The following is a 12,489-nucleotide window of genomic DNA, read 5'->3' on the forward strand; positions in this document are numbered from 1 at the left end:
ATACCACCGCGCCTGTAAATTTGGTAGTGACTATGCATTTTTCGTGCCTTGTGCATGATGGGTGCTTATGGTTGAGTGAGTTGATACCAATCACTAATATGCTGATCCATTGGATCCAATTGTTACCTCACTCTGGACTGAATCCAACAAAGGCATTTGGTGGAAAGACGGGCGAGCACGACCTCACCGAGAAGATGAAGGACAAGTTCAAATTTGTCAAGAAATCATGCAGGTATTCTATTTCTAGTGTTACTGACCCTACGGTGAAGGTGGCACCCAAATTTTGGCTGGAAAAGTGATGAGTAAAGTGTCACGTGGATGAGGTGCTGACACGAGTGGTTTCATTAGCGGCTCAGTGCGTGGAGGACGTACAGTTTAACTAGGTGCGCTACCTATGTAGTGAGTTCCTCATGAATTGCAGAGAGGCACAGGACCAAAGTAATACCTTTCATTATTCATGGTTGTTATTATCAATTGTGCTGGTCACATGGGAGTTGCCAGAGGACAGTTAGTTTCCTCCAGTCGAGACAAATTTACCAGAAGTAGCCAAGTTTTCTTCTCTCAGGGCCACAAAGGATGCTTTTCGGGTTCGCAAAAGAAAAATATTTTGGGTACTGATGGAGGTAAGAATCCACGTAGCCATCAAATAAAAGATACAGTTTTCACCAACCATCTTTAAGCAGTTATCTGAGTACGCGGAGCTCAAAGCAAACTTCCACCGTGTTTACATCCAGGTGCTAAAGGATCCAGATCAGAAGTGGTATGATCTTCCCTACTTGGCTACAGATGATGCCATTACAGAGGTCCTCAAGTGATGGCCAACAGATTGGCACACACCATCAGATTTGGCCATTAGGACTAGCAAGTCTACGGAAAAGTAGAAAAAGGAGGCAACCCGACTAAAGGTTTAGCAGTTGGCTCAAAAGAGGAAGAAGGAGACTAAGGAGAAGGCCTGTGCAAAAGCAGAGTAGGAAGAGCATGGCTCTGACAGAAGTCAAAAATATCCTTCACCCCAAATGGAGGAAGAGGAATAGTCAGAATAGGGTAGCATAGATTAGGAGAGCACTGCTTTCCACGTAAAGCGACATAGGGAACAAGAAAACGAGAGGTAGGAAAAGAAGACAAAAGCCTCCAAGTCGTCGCTAGATCCAATCACCTTGACAGAGGGTGACTTGGATGATATTGGAAATAAGGTAAGGGATACAATAGTAGAACTACTACAGTTTTGAGCAACAGTAGAAGTAAGCACTAGTCATTATATAGAAGGGTCTCCACAAGCTGCAGATCCAAACAACTAGACTGCAGGCTGGTGTAGGATAGACTAGTGCAACATCGACTAGTTTGGCGTGGGGACCACTAAAGCAACAGAGTTCATTTGGTCCTTAGATCTCTGGGCCATCACACTGCTTTATCGAGGTCTAATCATGGAGGCAAATGCTGACAAGGCTACTGTCAGCACTTTAAGGAATGTTGGCCTCAACTTGGCTGTGCTCCCCAATGAATTCCTTTACACACTACAAGTAGGTGTGATTGCCTAAATTAGGGCCCAGGAGCAGTGCGCATTGAGTTTGATCAGTAAGACAAAAGTCAACAATGAACAGATTTTCATTGAGAAGATGATTGTGCTAGAGGCATTGAAGAAGTTTTAGGAGTAGAATGATCAAACTGTAGCCATGGTGGCCGAATCATGTAGAATAGTCCCTAAGATGCATATACCAGAAGAGGTGTTGTCAGAGGCCAAGATTAGGAAGTTCGTTGTAGGAGTGCATGATGAAAAAATATAACTGGCTAAGGTTCAATTTGAATTGAACCTGTGAATAACAGAGCTCGAGTTGAAGTCACAACCTTCAACTCCACCAGAGGTCAGAGAACAGCGCGAGGCAGTTGTAAGGGATGTAGTCACAACAATAGATGCCGCGGTGGCAAATTACACTGCACTCTTTGAGCAGTCTATGGAGCTTGTTATGACTTTGCAAGAAGATCCTAACCTACAGAGGTTGAACACAGAAGCCCACGAATTGCAGTAGCAATATGACGAAGCAAGAGCGACGGCGCACACTATCACTATATCATAGCGATTGGATAAGCTAGATGAGGCGAAGTAGTTGCTTGAACAAGTGGAGGCAGCACAATGGAAAGAGGTGGTCCTAAAGGCTAGATTGGGGCCTTGGCTAGACGAGGCCTATGTTATCTCTTTCACCATTGACGAGAATCTGGTGAGCCTACAGACGACATATTAGAAGGTAAAGGAAGACAGTGCAGGACCAACAATAGAGTAGTTGGTGGAGCAGAGCAAGAAAGAAACCACGCAGAGCATGGTTGAGGTAGCAGTGGCACAAGTCAGACTGGGAGGTCTCCATAGTAAGATATCCCTATCAGAAGAGTGACTCGGGGGCGAGTCACGATATTTGTGTTGGGGGCATATTTGGACAATGTCCCCTAGGGTCAATTTTTGGGAAAAAGCCCAAGTTTTGTTACATAAAGTGTAAAGTCTTTGCACATTATGGTCGCGGAGCACGTAGATAGTAAAGTGTCATAAATGGTTTTTTCCCTTTTTTAATGTAAGTTGTGTCGGCTTGTATAGACCTACCCATGGTCCGTGGACCATGGGATTGTATAAAAAGAAGAGTCTTAGAGAGTCTAAGAGAGAAGATAGTGAAGAATGAATGTAATGGGTCATTAGCAGGAAGAGTGAAGAGTCTTAGAGTAGAAGAGAGGCTTTGTAGCTATGTGCCCAGAGGCCTAGAGTCGAGTCCGCAGCTAAGTGTGCAAACGCCTACAACTGAGTGTGCAGGGTAGTCTTGAGTTTATATGCAAAACTAAAGTATCAATAAAGAGATTATTCTAGAAATACTTGTGTTTTGTCCATTTACTTCTATTATGATTGAATGTGTTTATGTTATGACGAATAATGGCGTTATGATTTAATGTTGTATTGATGCACGATTCTACATGTTTTACATTGTTATAAGAATGCAAGTAATAATGTCTGTTTACGTGAAGAATATCTTAATGCATGCTAAAGATATCAAATACTTAGGCTGATCTAGGTAAATACATAAGTAAGGGTAATTACAGAGGTGTGTAAGTAGTTGATTCACCTTTTTAGGGTCCGCGAAAGACAATCATAGACCTTCGCGAAGGTCTAGAGGCTAGTAAGAGGAGGTTATATTGATAAGCCTTAAGGGTTTATCGATCTACGTGAAGGTAGGTTAAGGGTATAAAATGACATCATGTTCATATCTGGGTGGAGAAACTTGGTTCTAGCTTGCCCCCATACTGCTTCGGGTGAGACTTCAGTCCGTGCTCTATGGGTTGATGCTGAAAGGGCCAATAGTGTAGGGATTTGTTTCAAAAACTTAACTCTCAACCTGGGTCAGGGCCCACTAAGCCAATAAGGACACAACTTGTCATCTGGCCCTCCTTCTAGCACCAAAAATGTTGACGGTGTTGGACCCACCAACACGTTAGGCCATCTCCCTGGTAAGAAGTCCCAATTAGACCTCAGACCATTTGGTGTAGGAGTCCTAGCAGTGGGTTATATAATATCATCTTGACCATAGTTTCGTACAAAGTCAAGTAAGATGTCCCTGTTGGTATCAAGGGTATGACAGCTGTGGCGAGCCAAGGAAGGTGCATGAATGGTTCTAACACACAAAAAGTGGGGTGAGTGCACCCCTTGGAAACCTGTGATAGCACGTGGCTTGGAAGGGAACACATGAGTGAAGATGCATCACAAACTGGAAATCAAGTTGGATAACAATCCAAAATGATGGTTAAACCAATTAGCACATTTTAGTAAGATTCATACATACTTATACAAAATAGTACATACAAGCATGCGTAAGAAAAGAAATACATATATCATTTAGAGTAAACAAGATAGTTGGAATACAATACAAAATATGCATGAAACGTGCTGGCTCTATTATATTAAGAAGTGTAAGTTCCAGTCATACAATACATCCATAACCAACCACTAGTTCTGACAGAGGAACACTATAGTCACTACTGCCCACTCCTTCAAAGAGATATACTAGCTCTGTGCAGTGGAGAAGCCAAGGCTCGTTGCAATATTTTCCAAGATTTCTCTAAGATACTCCTATTGGAAGCTTGGATGACCAAAAGTCTTTACAATGAGTTATGAGGGAATATTTATTGCGAAGGGTGGGGTGACCATTGACATTCCCCTTTGTGAACGTTCGTCTATCCTCATGACTCTTCAACTACAGTATGACTGTTACATTCAATTATTGACACTTGAACTTCCCCTTGACAAGACGTTACATACAATCAGCACATGTACCCATGTGAGACAAAATGGCTTGAGCAAGCCATGCAAGACATCACTAACACTCAGACCATTGTGGCAAGACCAACTCTTCGGCATGCTCGTGATGGTCAATGATGGCAAACTGATGCCAAGCTTGGTCATCCGTGATGGTGTCCATGCACTCAATGGTGAAATTCTACTCAAAGCGAACTCTTGCTTCTATTGCATTCGGGTAAAATGATATTGCCCCTTTTTCCAACTCATTTGGTAGCATGCACATCATTGTCTTGAGTGTGGCAGGGCCAACAACATATTGATGCGTAGTTTCTATTCTGATCTCCAAGCATGTGTTGGTGACCATGCGGATCAACTTGTCGAGGTACATGATCAGCTCCAGTCGGACATGCTTCTTGTCTTCACCTCGGTGAGTGTGCCAAATTGGTGGGATTGTATGAGTGTTACAATGACATGCATGCTGCTAAATTCCCTTCCGTGCAATCCACAACACTACTCACATTGTCTACCTCGTACCCGCTACTGTGATGGATCTATAGCTTGTGTGGGTGCAGTTTCTTCCATATTTGTATGTTGCGCCCCCTTCTGTACCTGTCCCTGCTGAAACTCATTCTCTCATCTATGTAGCTCATGTTCTTCCTTGAGTTGTTGCTTCAACACATGCAACTCCTTCCCTATTTCTCTCTCTTCCTTCAAGCGATATTTGTGTTGTGTCGTCACCTCATAGCCTCAGTATCCAAGGTTTCTTTCATCACAAGTGGATCTGCGTGAGTTTGCAACTTTCTTCCACCTCTATGTTGTCAACAAAATTCCTCTTGCATTCATTATGTGCAGGTGTGCTACCTTCTGTTGTTACTGATGGTGCTTCTTGCTGTGATGTTGCTGCCATATTATCTTGATGTCCTTTTCTACGAACAACTTGATGTTTTCATAGGTAGGCAAGCTCATAGACACTTGCTTGGTGGCAACCCTCTTTGTGCTCTTAATAGTGTCTTTTGACACTACTATAATAAAAGCCATTTTACTTGTGCGACTGAGAGATAGATGAACAACTATGATGCCTGGATACATAAAAACACTCATGACAAGCAATCTGTCAGTCAAAAACCAAAACAAAATTGAGGATTGACTTGCAACATACTTGTGTGATTGATCGTGAAAGTTGCATAATTTCCACCGGGAGGTCAAGAGACTGACTGCCAAAATTGTGCAAGGCACAGTCTGGGATGTTGGCAGGATGATTGATTTCTTGAACTGCGCAATGCACAGTCCAACCAAGCCTGCTGAGGATTGAAACTGCACAATGCACAAAATGGCTGACTGGAAACTAAAAACATGATAAGTTTGAATGCATGATTATCTAAGTGCAAAAAAGAGTGAATGATCATACATGCAAGCAACAAATGCAGGATTCAGAAAATGGGAAAGAATGCATGAGTGTGAAGCGAGTCACTGTAATGATGATCGTTCGTGCAAAAGAGCGCCATGCATGCAACAACAATGAGATGTGAATTAAAAATGAAACAATGCTTCTATAGTCTACCATGCATCAAAATGATAACAAGCACTCATTGAAATCAAGCGAAGAGTACTCACACAAAGCGAAACACAAAAAGTGATAGAAGTGTAGTGTAAGACATGAAAAGCGATCCTACCTTGAAACATATGAGCTAAATGTGTCGACAACTCCTAGATGTAATGTGGGATATCAAAGTTGCAAGGTCAATATGAGGAATGAGATTTCCAATGTCTGATTGATGATTTTTTATAAAATCAAGGCTGTGACGCACATGCCACAAATATAGGAAAAGCGATACTTGGCAGGATGTTTTTGAAATCATCCTTGCATGTAACCTCTAGCTGCTAAAAATAGATCCCTAAATCAAGGGATGCCTTTGCATGCTTCCTTGGGAGAAGAAGTCTATGCATGAAATTCAGTTTTTCTCGTTCCCTGATGGAACCAGTCAACCTAATGGCACATGCAACAAACTACTCAGCTGAGGGGAAACTTTGCTCATTTCTGGGAGGGAGCTGGGCTGGCTGCCTAGAAGGATTGCACAATTTCTGGGCTGAGCAGTTGACTGCTTCCCAAATTTGTGCAATCTCTGGGCTGAGCAGTCCTGCTAGGACATATTTCGTGGTTTTTCCACTAAAGGTTGATAGGTAGGATTGCACAATTTTGGAGGCTAGTAGGCTACCAGTTAGGATTGCACAATTTCTAGAGGGAAGGCTAGTTCCCCTCCAAAATTGCACAATTTCTTGAGGAAGCAGCTCAGCCTACACCTCAACCAATTCGGGAGAATTAACCTGTGAGAGGAATGCAATAAGCTATCAAGCACACACTAGCAATCTACTGGAAAACCATTGAAGCTTGTGTACTTGACAAGGTAGGACATGCCACTGTGGATGGTTGGTAGGGAGGCTATAAAACGAATCTAAGGCAAATTTTTAGAGGGTGGTTGTAGCCGCTAGAACAAGGTGTTTAGAGAAGTAGCTAATACTGATGGATCTACCTCTTGTGTCATACTAGTTTTCAGTATTTTCTCCTAGCTTCCTGAGGTGGAGGCCTCAACGAAGTTTTTCTCTGCTTCCACGAAGGTTTCTTTAGCATGGTTAGATCAAATTCTATCTCTTTCTCGACAGCCTTTCGCACCCACCCATCAGTATCAAGTTGCTTTTCCTTATCTGCACCGGTGGCCATACTACTTGTTACTATATGTATGCTATGATCTTCTTCACAGGGCTCCACTCTCTTCATCTGGATGTTCTGCATAGGTTGCTAGGGATGTGTCTTCTTTTCTTGCATCTTTGTCATAAGGATCGGACATTCCACTATCACATGGTTGAACTGTCTACAATACTGACATGAAAGATGCGTGGGGTTTAGGAAATCTCATGCAAAGTGTCCTGGTTCACCACAGTTATAGAAAATTATCTTCCCCTGTCCTCTCCCAGTGCCGCCCCCTCTTCCTTGTCCTCGGCCTTGGAATCCTCCATGCACTGCTCCTGTGCCCTGATCCTGAGGCTGGATTTCTGCCTACATTTGGTAGGTGCAGTTTCTATCCATCATCAACTCATAACTCCTACAATGGCATTCATCATGACCTAAAGATTTACAGAAATTGCAAAACAACTAATGAGGGGAATGTACAAACCTCTGTAGTAAATAGCAATTATTAGTCGCATATTTTCTTGTAACCTGATAGACAATGCACCATGGGGTAAATCCTGCACTTGGCCCAACGGTAGTCTCTGATTTCAAGGGAAGAGGTCCTTCCCCAATAATATAATTCTAATGAATCGAGCAATGGTCCTTATCGTGCCCATGGCCCTTGCATTTCAAGCATGATACTTCAACGCACACCTCCAGTTGGGCTTCCTTTCCTTTATTTAGGCTCTGCAACTCCAAGTGCATGGTTTCCAGCTGTGATTGAATTTGTTACACTCGAAGATTTATATCTTGTATGGGTGAGGCTTCTAGCCTCATCACAATTTCTAGGGCTTCTACTTGTGTTGCTATCTTTTGTTGTGACAGTCGAAATCTTTAGTGCAATAAGAGCAATGTGATATACTAGTCTCGATGCTGGGAATTAGTAATCACCATATTGGCTTGTATGATCAAGAATTTCAACCTTTGATCGAAATCCCAGGGTGAGTTATCTATCTCTTGTCGAATTTCTTTAAACTTAGTCACCCACTACACCTCTGACTTAGGCTTCCTAAACTTCTTGTTCAAAGCTTTTTGGGTCTATGACAATGTTGGGTTGGGGTTATTAGTGAAGTACTTCATACACCATGTCAATGATCAATCTTATAAGGTTGTGACCAGCTATGCTTTCTTGATGTTATCATCTGTAATCTAATGTGTCATCCATACATCTCCTGCAACAAACCAGAACTATTTGGGGTCTTCGCTCCCTACCCCTTTAAAAACTAGCATCTTCATCGCGTTCACCATGTTGAATGGTGGAGCTGGAAGTGAAGGTGGAGGTGAAGGTGGAGGTGGAGGTGGTGGAAAAGTGGATGGATGAGGTATCCTCGGGATACCCTACTTCATCAATTGTACTATGCTTCTGAGTGTAGTCAACATCATCCCTTCGTCGTCACTTGAAGGGGGTTCGATCAACAGACTATACTATGAGATCATTCCTTTGTTTTTTCTAAATAATTTCCCACTTCGCATAGCCCCAAAAATCAATGTAACTGTATAAACCATTTTTCACATAACAACATTTTAATCCAAGTCTTCAATGATTTCAAATACTTACCTCATGGTCCCTTGAAGAGCCTACGTTCCGCTTCTCTATAGCTAATATTTCTATTGATCATGAACTCAGTCACAAAACTTCCAAGTGTGTGATCAATCCAATGATCTACCACCCATGCAATATTTCTTTCTGATGCTTCCAAACGTCGCACTACTTCCGGAGTCCATAGTATAGGGCCTTCAAGCCTCCACATCCCTTGACTATTGACCAATCTAGACAACCACTCATGTAGTTCATCAGGGAAGAAACCGAAGAGCGCATTAGTCTCATCTATGTACAAATATCTCTGCAACCACTCCTCTTTGGACAATTTAGGGCTTTTGTTCTCTTTAGCCACAAACGAGTGCACATTTTGGTCAATCCACTTCTCAATCTCTTTCTTCATAGGGAACCACTTGTTCGACATCACACATCTCTTAGATAGCTTCCGGTCCCGGCAACGGAACCATTTGTTGGCTTAAGGGGGCCCGACCCAACTTCAGAGTTATTCATTCCAACCAACAAAAACCCTAACTTCTAGCCCTTTCAGTAACAACTTGCATAATGCAAGTTGTAGTCTCACACAAAGTAGTATTGGGGGATGCTAGAACCAGGTTTCTGAGAGACCGTGTGATTTGTATTTTGATGCCCTTATAGCTCAGATTTGCCTTCGTGCATATCTATACCTTCCTTTTTTCCATTACTGCAACTCTATTCTATTGACCTTCAGGTCTTCGCGAAGGGATGTGATCATACTCATCAGACATAAAAGGGGCAGATTCACAACTTTCGCCTAGTAAAGGGGAACCCTTGATTCGCCTTCCTATAGATCTACCTGATTTGAACAGTTATCATAACAGATCTAGTTACTATCTTCATGAAAATAGTCCATTACTCATTTCATGCATAAATTTTAATGATTTAACAAATTCATGCAGAGAATACACTTTATTTCATAGAAAATAGATCATTAAATGACGATTCATAAACCTAAAAATAAATAAGAACAAGGCACAAATGCAATAGATTCAATCCAAAACAGTATTTATTAGATTCAATATTCAATTTACAGACTCTTCTGCCCTACCAAGGTCTCCACGTACTTAGCTGTAGGAACCTTCCCCTTTCGCCTAAGTATAGGAAAACAAAGATTTCCTACCTTAGTACTTTCCCTTACACTTATTCTTCACCAAAAGTTATCCCCCTATACTCACTATGACTTAAATATTTATAGATTTTCTATTACAATACCATGGCCCGCGGCCTATGGGTGAGTCTCAAAACCATCCTATCACTTACCAATTCAAGGGACTAAATCCCCTTTGACTCTTACTTACTTGTGCACTTTGCTTCCACATTTCGCAGAGACTTTATATTCTTTACAAAATTCTACTAAAAAATTGATTAAACTAACCTAAAATTCACCTTAGGGACCTTATCCATATAGCTACCGAATATCTCATGCAATGGGTAGAGGTGGAACTAGTGAAATATTGTACAGAAAACATAGGAGAAAGATTCATCTTTGCAAACATCACATCCAAGTTTGGATGCCCAAAAATCCTAACCAATGACCAAGGGAATCATTTTATAAATAAGACAGTTCCATCACTACTGCATAACTTCCTAGTCTAACATCACTAGAGCAGCCTATACCACCCACATGCTAATGGGATGGTTGAAGCATTCAACAAGATGTTGGAAAAATGACTAACGATGATATGTTTGGCAACTCAAGACGATTAGGATGAGCACGTACCATCCACGCTATGGGCGTACCAAATAATATTCAAGCACTCACACAAGAAAACATCGTTCCAAGGTGTATATAGATGGGAAGCCATGGTATCTGATGAATTTGCAGTACCGAGCATATTCATTTCCCAAGCTACAAAGATGATAGACGATGCATCGCTACAAAAGTGGTTAGAGGAATTGATGAAATTAGATGAAGCCAAATTTCTAGTGGAATTCCACCAGTCTATCAACCAAGCAAGGCAAAAATCATGGCATGAAAGACACATTAAGAGAAAATCCTTCATAGTTTGGGGACAAGTTTTATTATATGATAGCATGTTTTAGAAGTTCCTAGGTAAGTTGCAGATGCATTGGCTTGGTCCATTCATAGTCGCGGAAATCAGGGGGTCTGGAGTAGTGAAACTTGTGCAACTGGATGGAATATTGATACCAGGATGGGTGAATGGCACACGCCTGAAGCCTTTCCACGAGCACCACACCCAATCTTCAAATTGGTGAGGTCTTCAAAAAGGGACTGTAGGTAGCCTTAGATTCAGTAGGAATAAGGCATTCAAGTAGTCAGTCCATTTAAGTTTTGTTTTATTTATTTTCCATACAATAATCTCGTGTGTGAGTTTAGTTGGGCATCTATGTTGCCCCACTGCAACCAATTATGACTGGGGAGGTTAGTCACATGTTTCACATGTCTAGTCCACCGTATACAATTTCTTTTCCATAATAATTAGGCAAGAATACCTTTGTTAGGTAAATTTTCATAAAATCTTTTCCCATTATGGAAAGAAGTTAACCAGTAAAGACGCCATCACGGTAACATTATTACCCATCTGCTCTACTTTGTACATTATTGTCATTCATCCTCAAATTCAAGTACAACTTAGCCAGAGGTTAGTTAACATGATCGAGTATACATAGGGAAATTTTTCATAGTTATTAGTTAGTGTGTCTAGTCAAAAACATCATGTCAAAGATGGTCTACTTAATTTGTATGGCTACACAAGAACTTTTAGAAGTTCAAATTTAGGTGACATAATTCTTCGAGTCTCAGTTCTAAGCTCAGCGACGTCTCTCAGGCAGTAGCTATCGGCCTCCTGTAATGGTTGTATATTAGTGACGCAGAAGTATGATAAAGATAATCTCAGTTCTAGAAGACAAATTAGATGACCAAATTACGGTTATAGAATCATAGTATGGTAAATATGATAAGGCCACACTAGTAGAGAACGATATTTCATATTGTTTCTAGTTTCCAATTCTCAAGCGAGAGATACATATAGAGGAAGTGCTGAATGGTGATGGCATAATGGCGACAAAGATCAAAGGAACATTTGGATCACTTTAGCAGTCGACTTTGATCAACTTGAGGAGTCTGCTAGTTTTCGAGGCATCTTTTACTACAATGAAATGTACTAAAATTCTGGTGAGTAGGGTGCATGGTGGCTCACCTCGTTAGATAAGGAATATAAGATTCATGTGTAAGAAATTTAGTGGCTCACTAGATTCTCAGCAACAAGAGATTTCATCTCGACAACGTTCTAGCCCAAGTCAAAGCGAGCCAACAAAGAGGGTGATAATGATTATTACACCAAGCATAACACCAAGCGCGATGGCAAGGGTTCCAAAATAGATTTGATCAACAAGGACCACATTGAATTCTCCTGCTACATCATTGCAAGCAAGGTAATGAGACACTTCACCAAAAATGATTGCTCGTTGGACATCATTTCAGTTGCGAAGGAGCTTTGCTCAACTGTTTGACATTTATGTTGAATGAATTATTTGAAGCTTATGAAGATGTATATAGAAGAAGTAGAAATTTCATTTTCAGGTATTTTATTATGACTTTCATGACTTGGAAATGGTAAGCGCCAGGAGGGAGGAACATCGTGGAGATCACATATGAGCAACCACTGGTACTTAGATACACACCATGGAGGACGTCCGAGGACCGCAACAGTAAAGAGATAAACAATACATGCTTTAAGGATGAGTACCAAAAGATCCTGGCGACCATAAGGGTGATGGAGAGAATCCCCAAGGGATTTCTTGATGGCTACTCAAAAGAAATCTAGTTTGGGGTAACCCACAACCAAAATTATATCACGCCACAATGCGTCCATTCGAAGACTTTCCAAATGAGGCCACAGAGGTTCACATTATTAGAAGGGGCATTCCACACAGAGGTTGGATCATGGCCAG

Source organism: Pinus tabuliformis, chromosome 6, assembly GCF_031772625.1.
Source record: "Pinus tabuliformis cultivar Carrire ecotype Pingquan chromosome 6, CPIR1, whole genome shotgun sequence".
NCBI lineage: Eukaryota > Viridiplantae > Streptophyta > Pinopsida > Pinales > Pinaceae > Pinus > Pinus tabuliformis.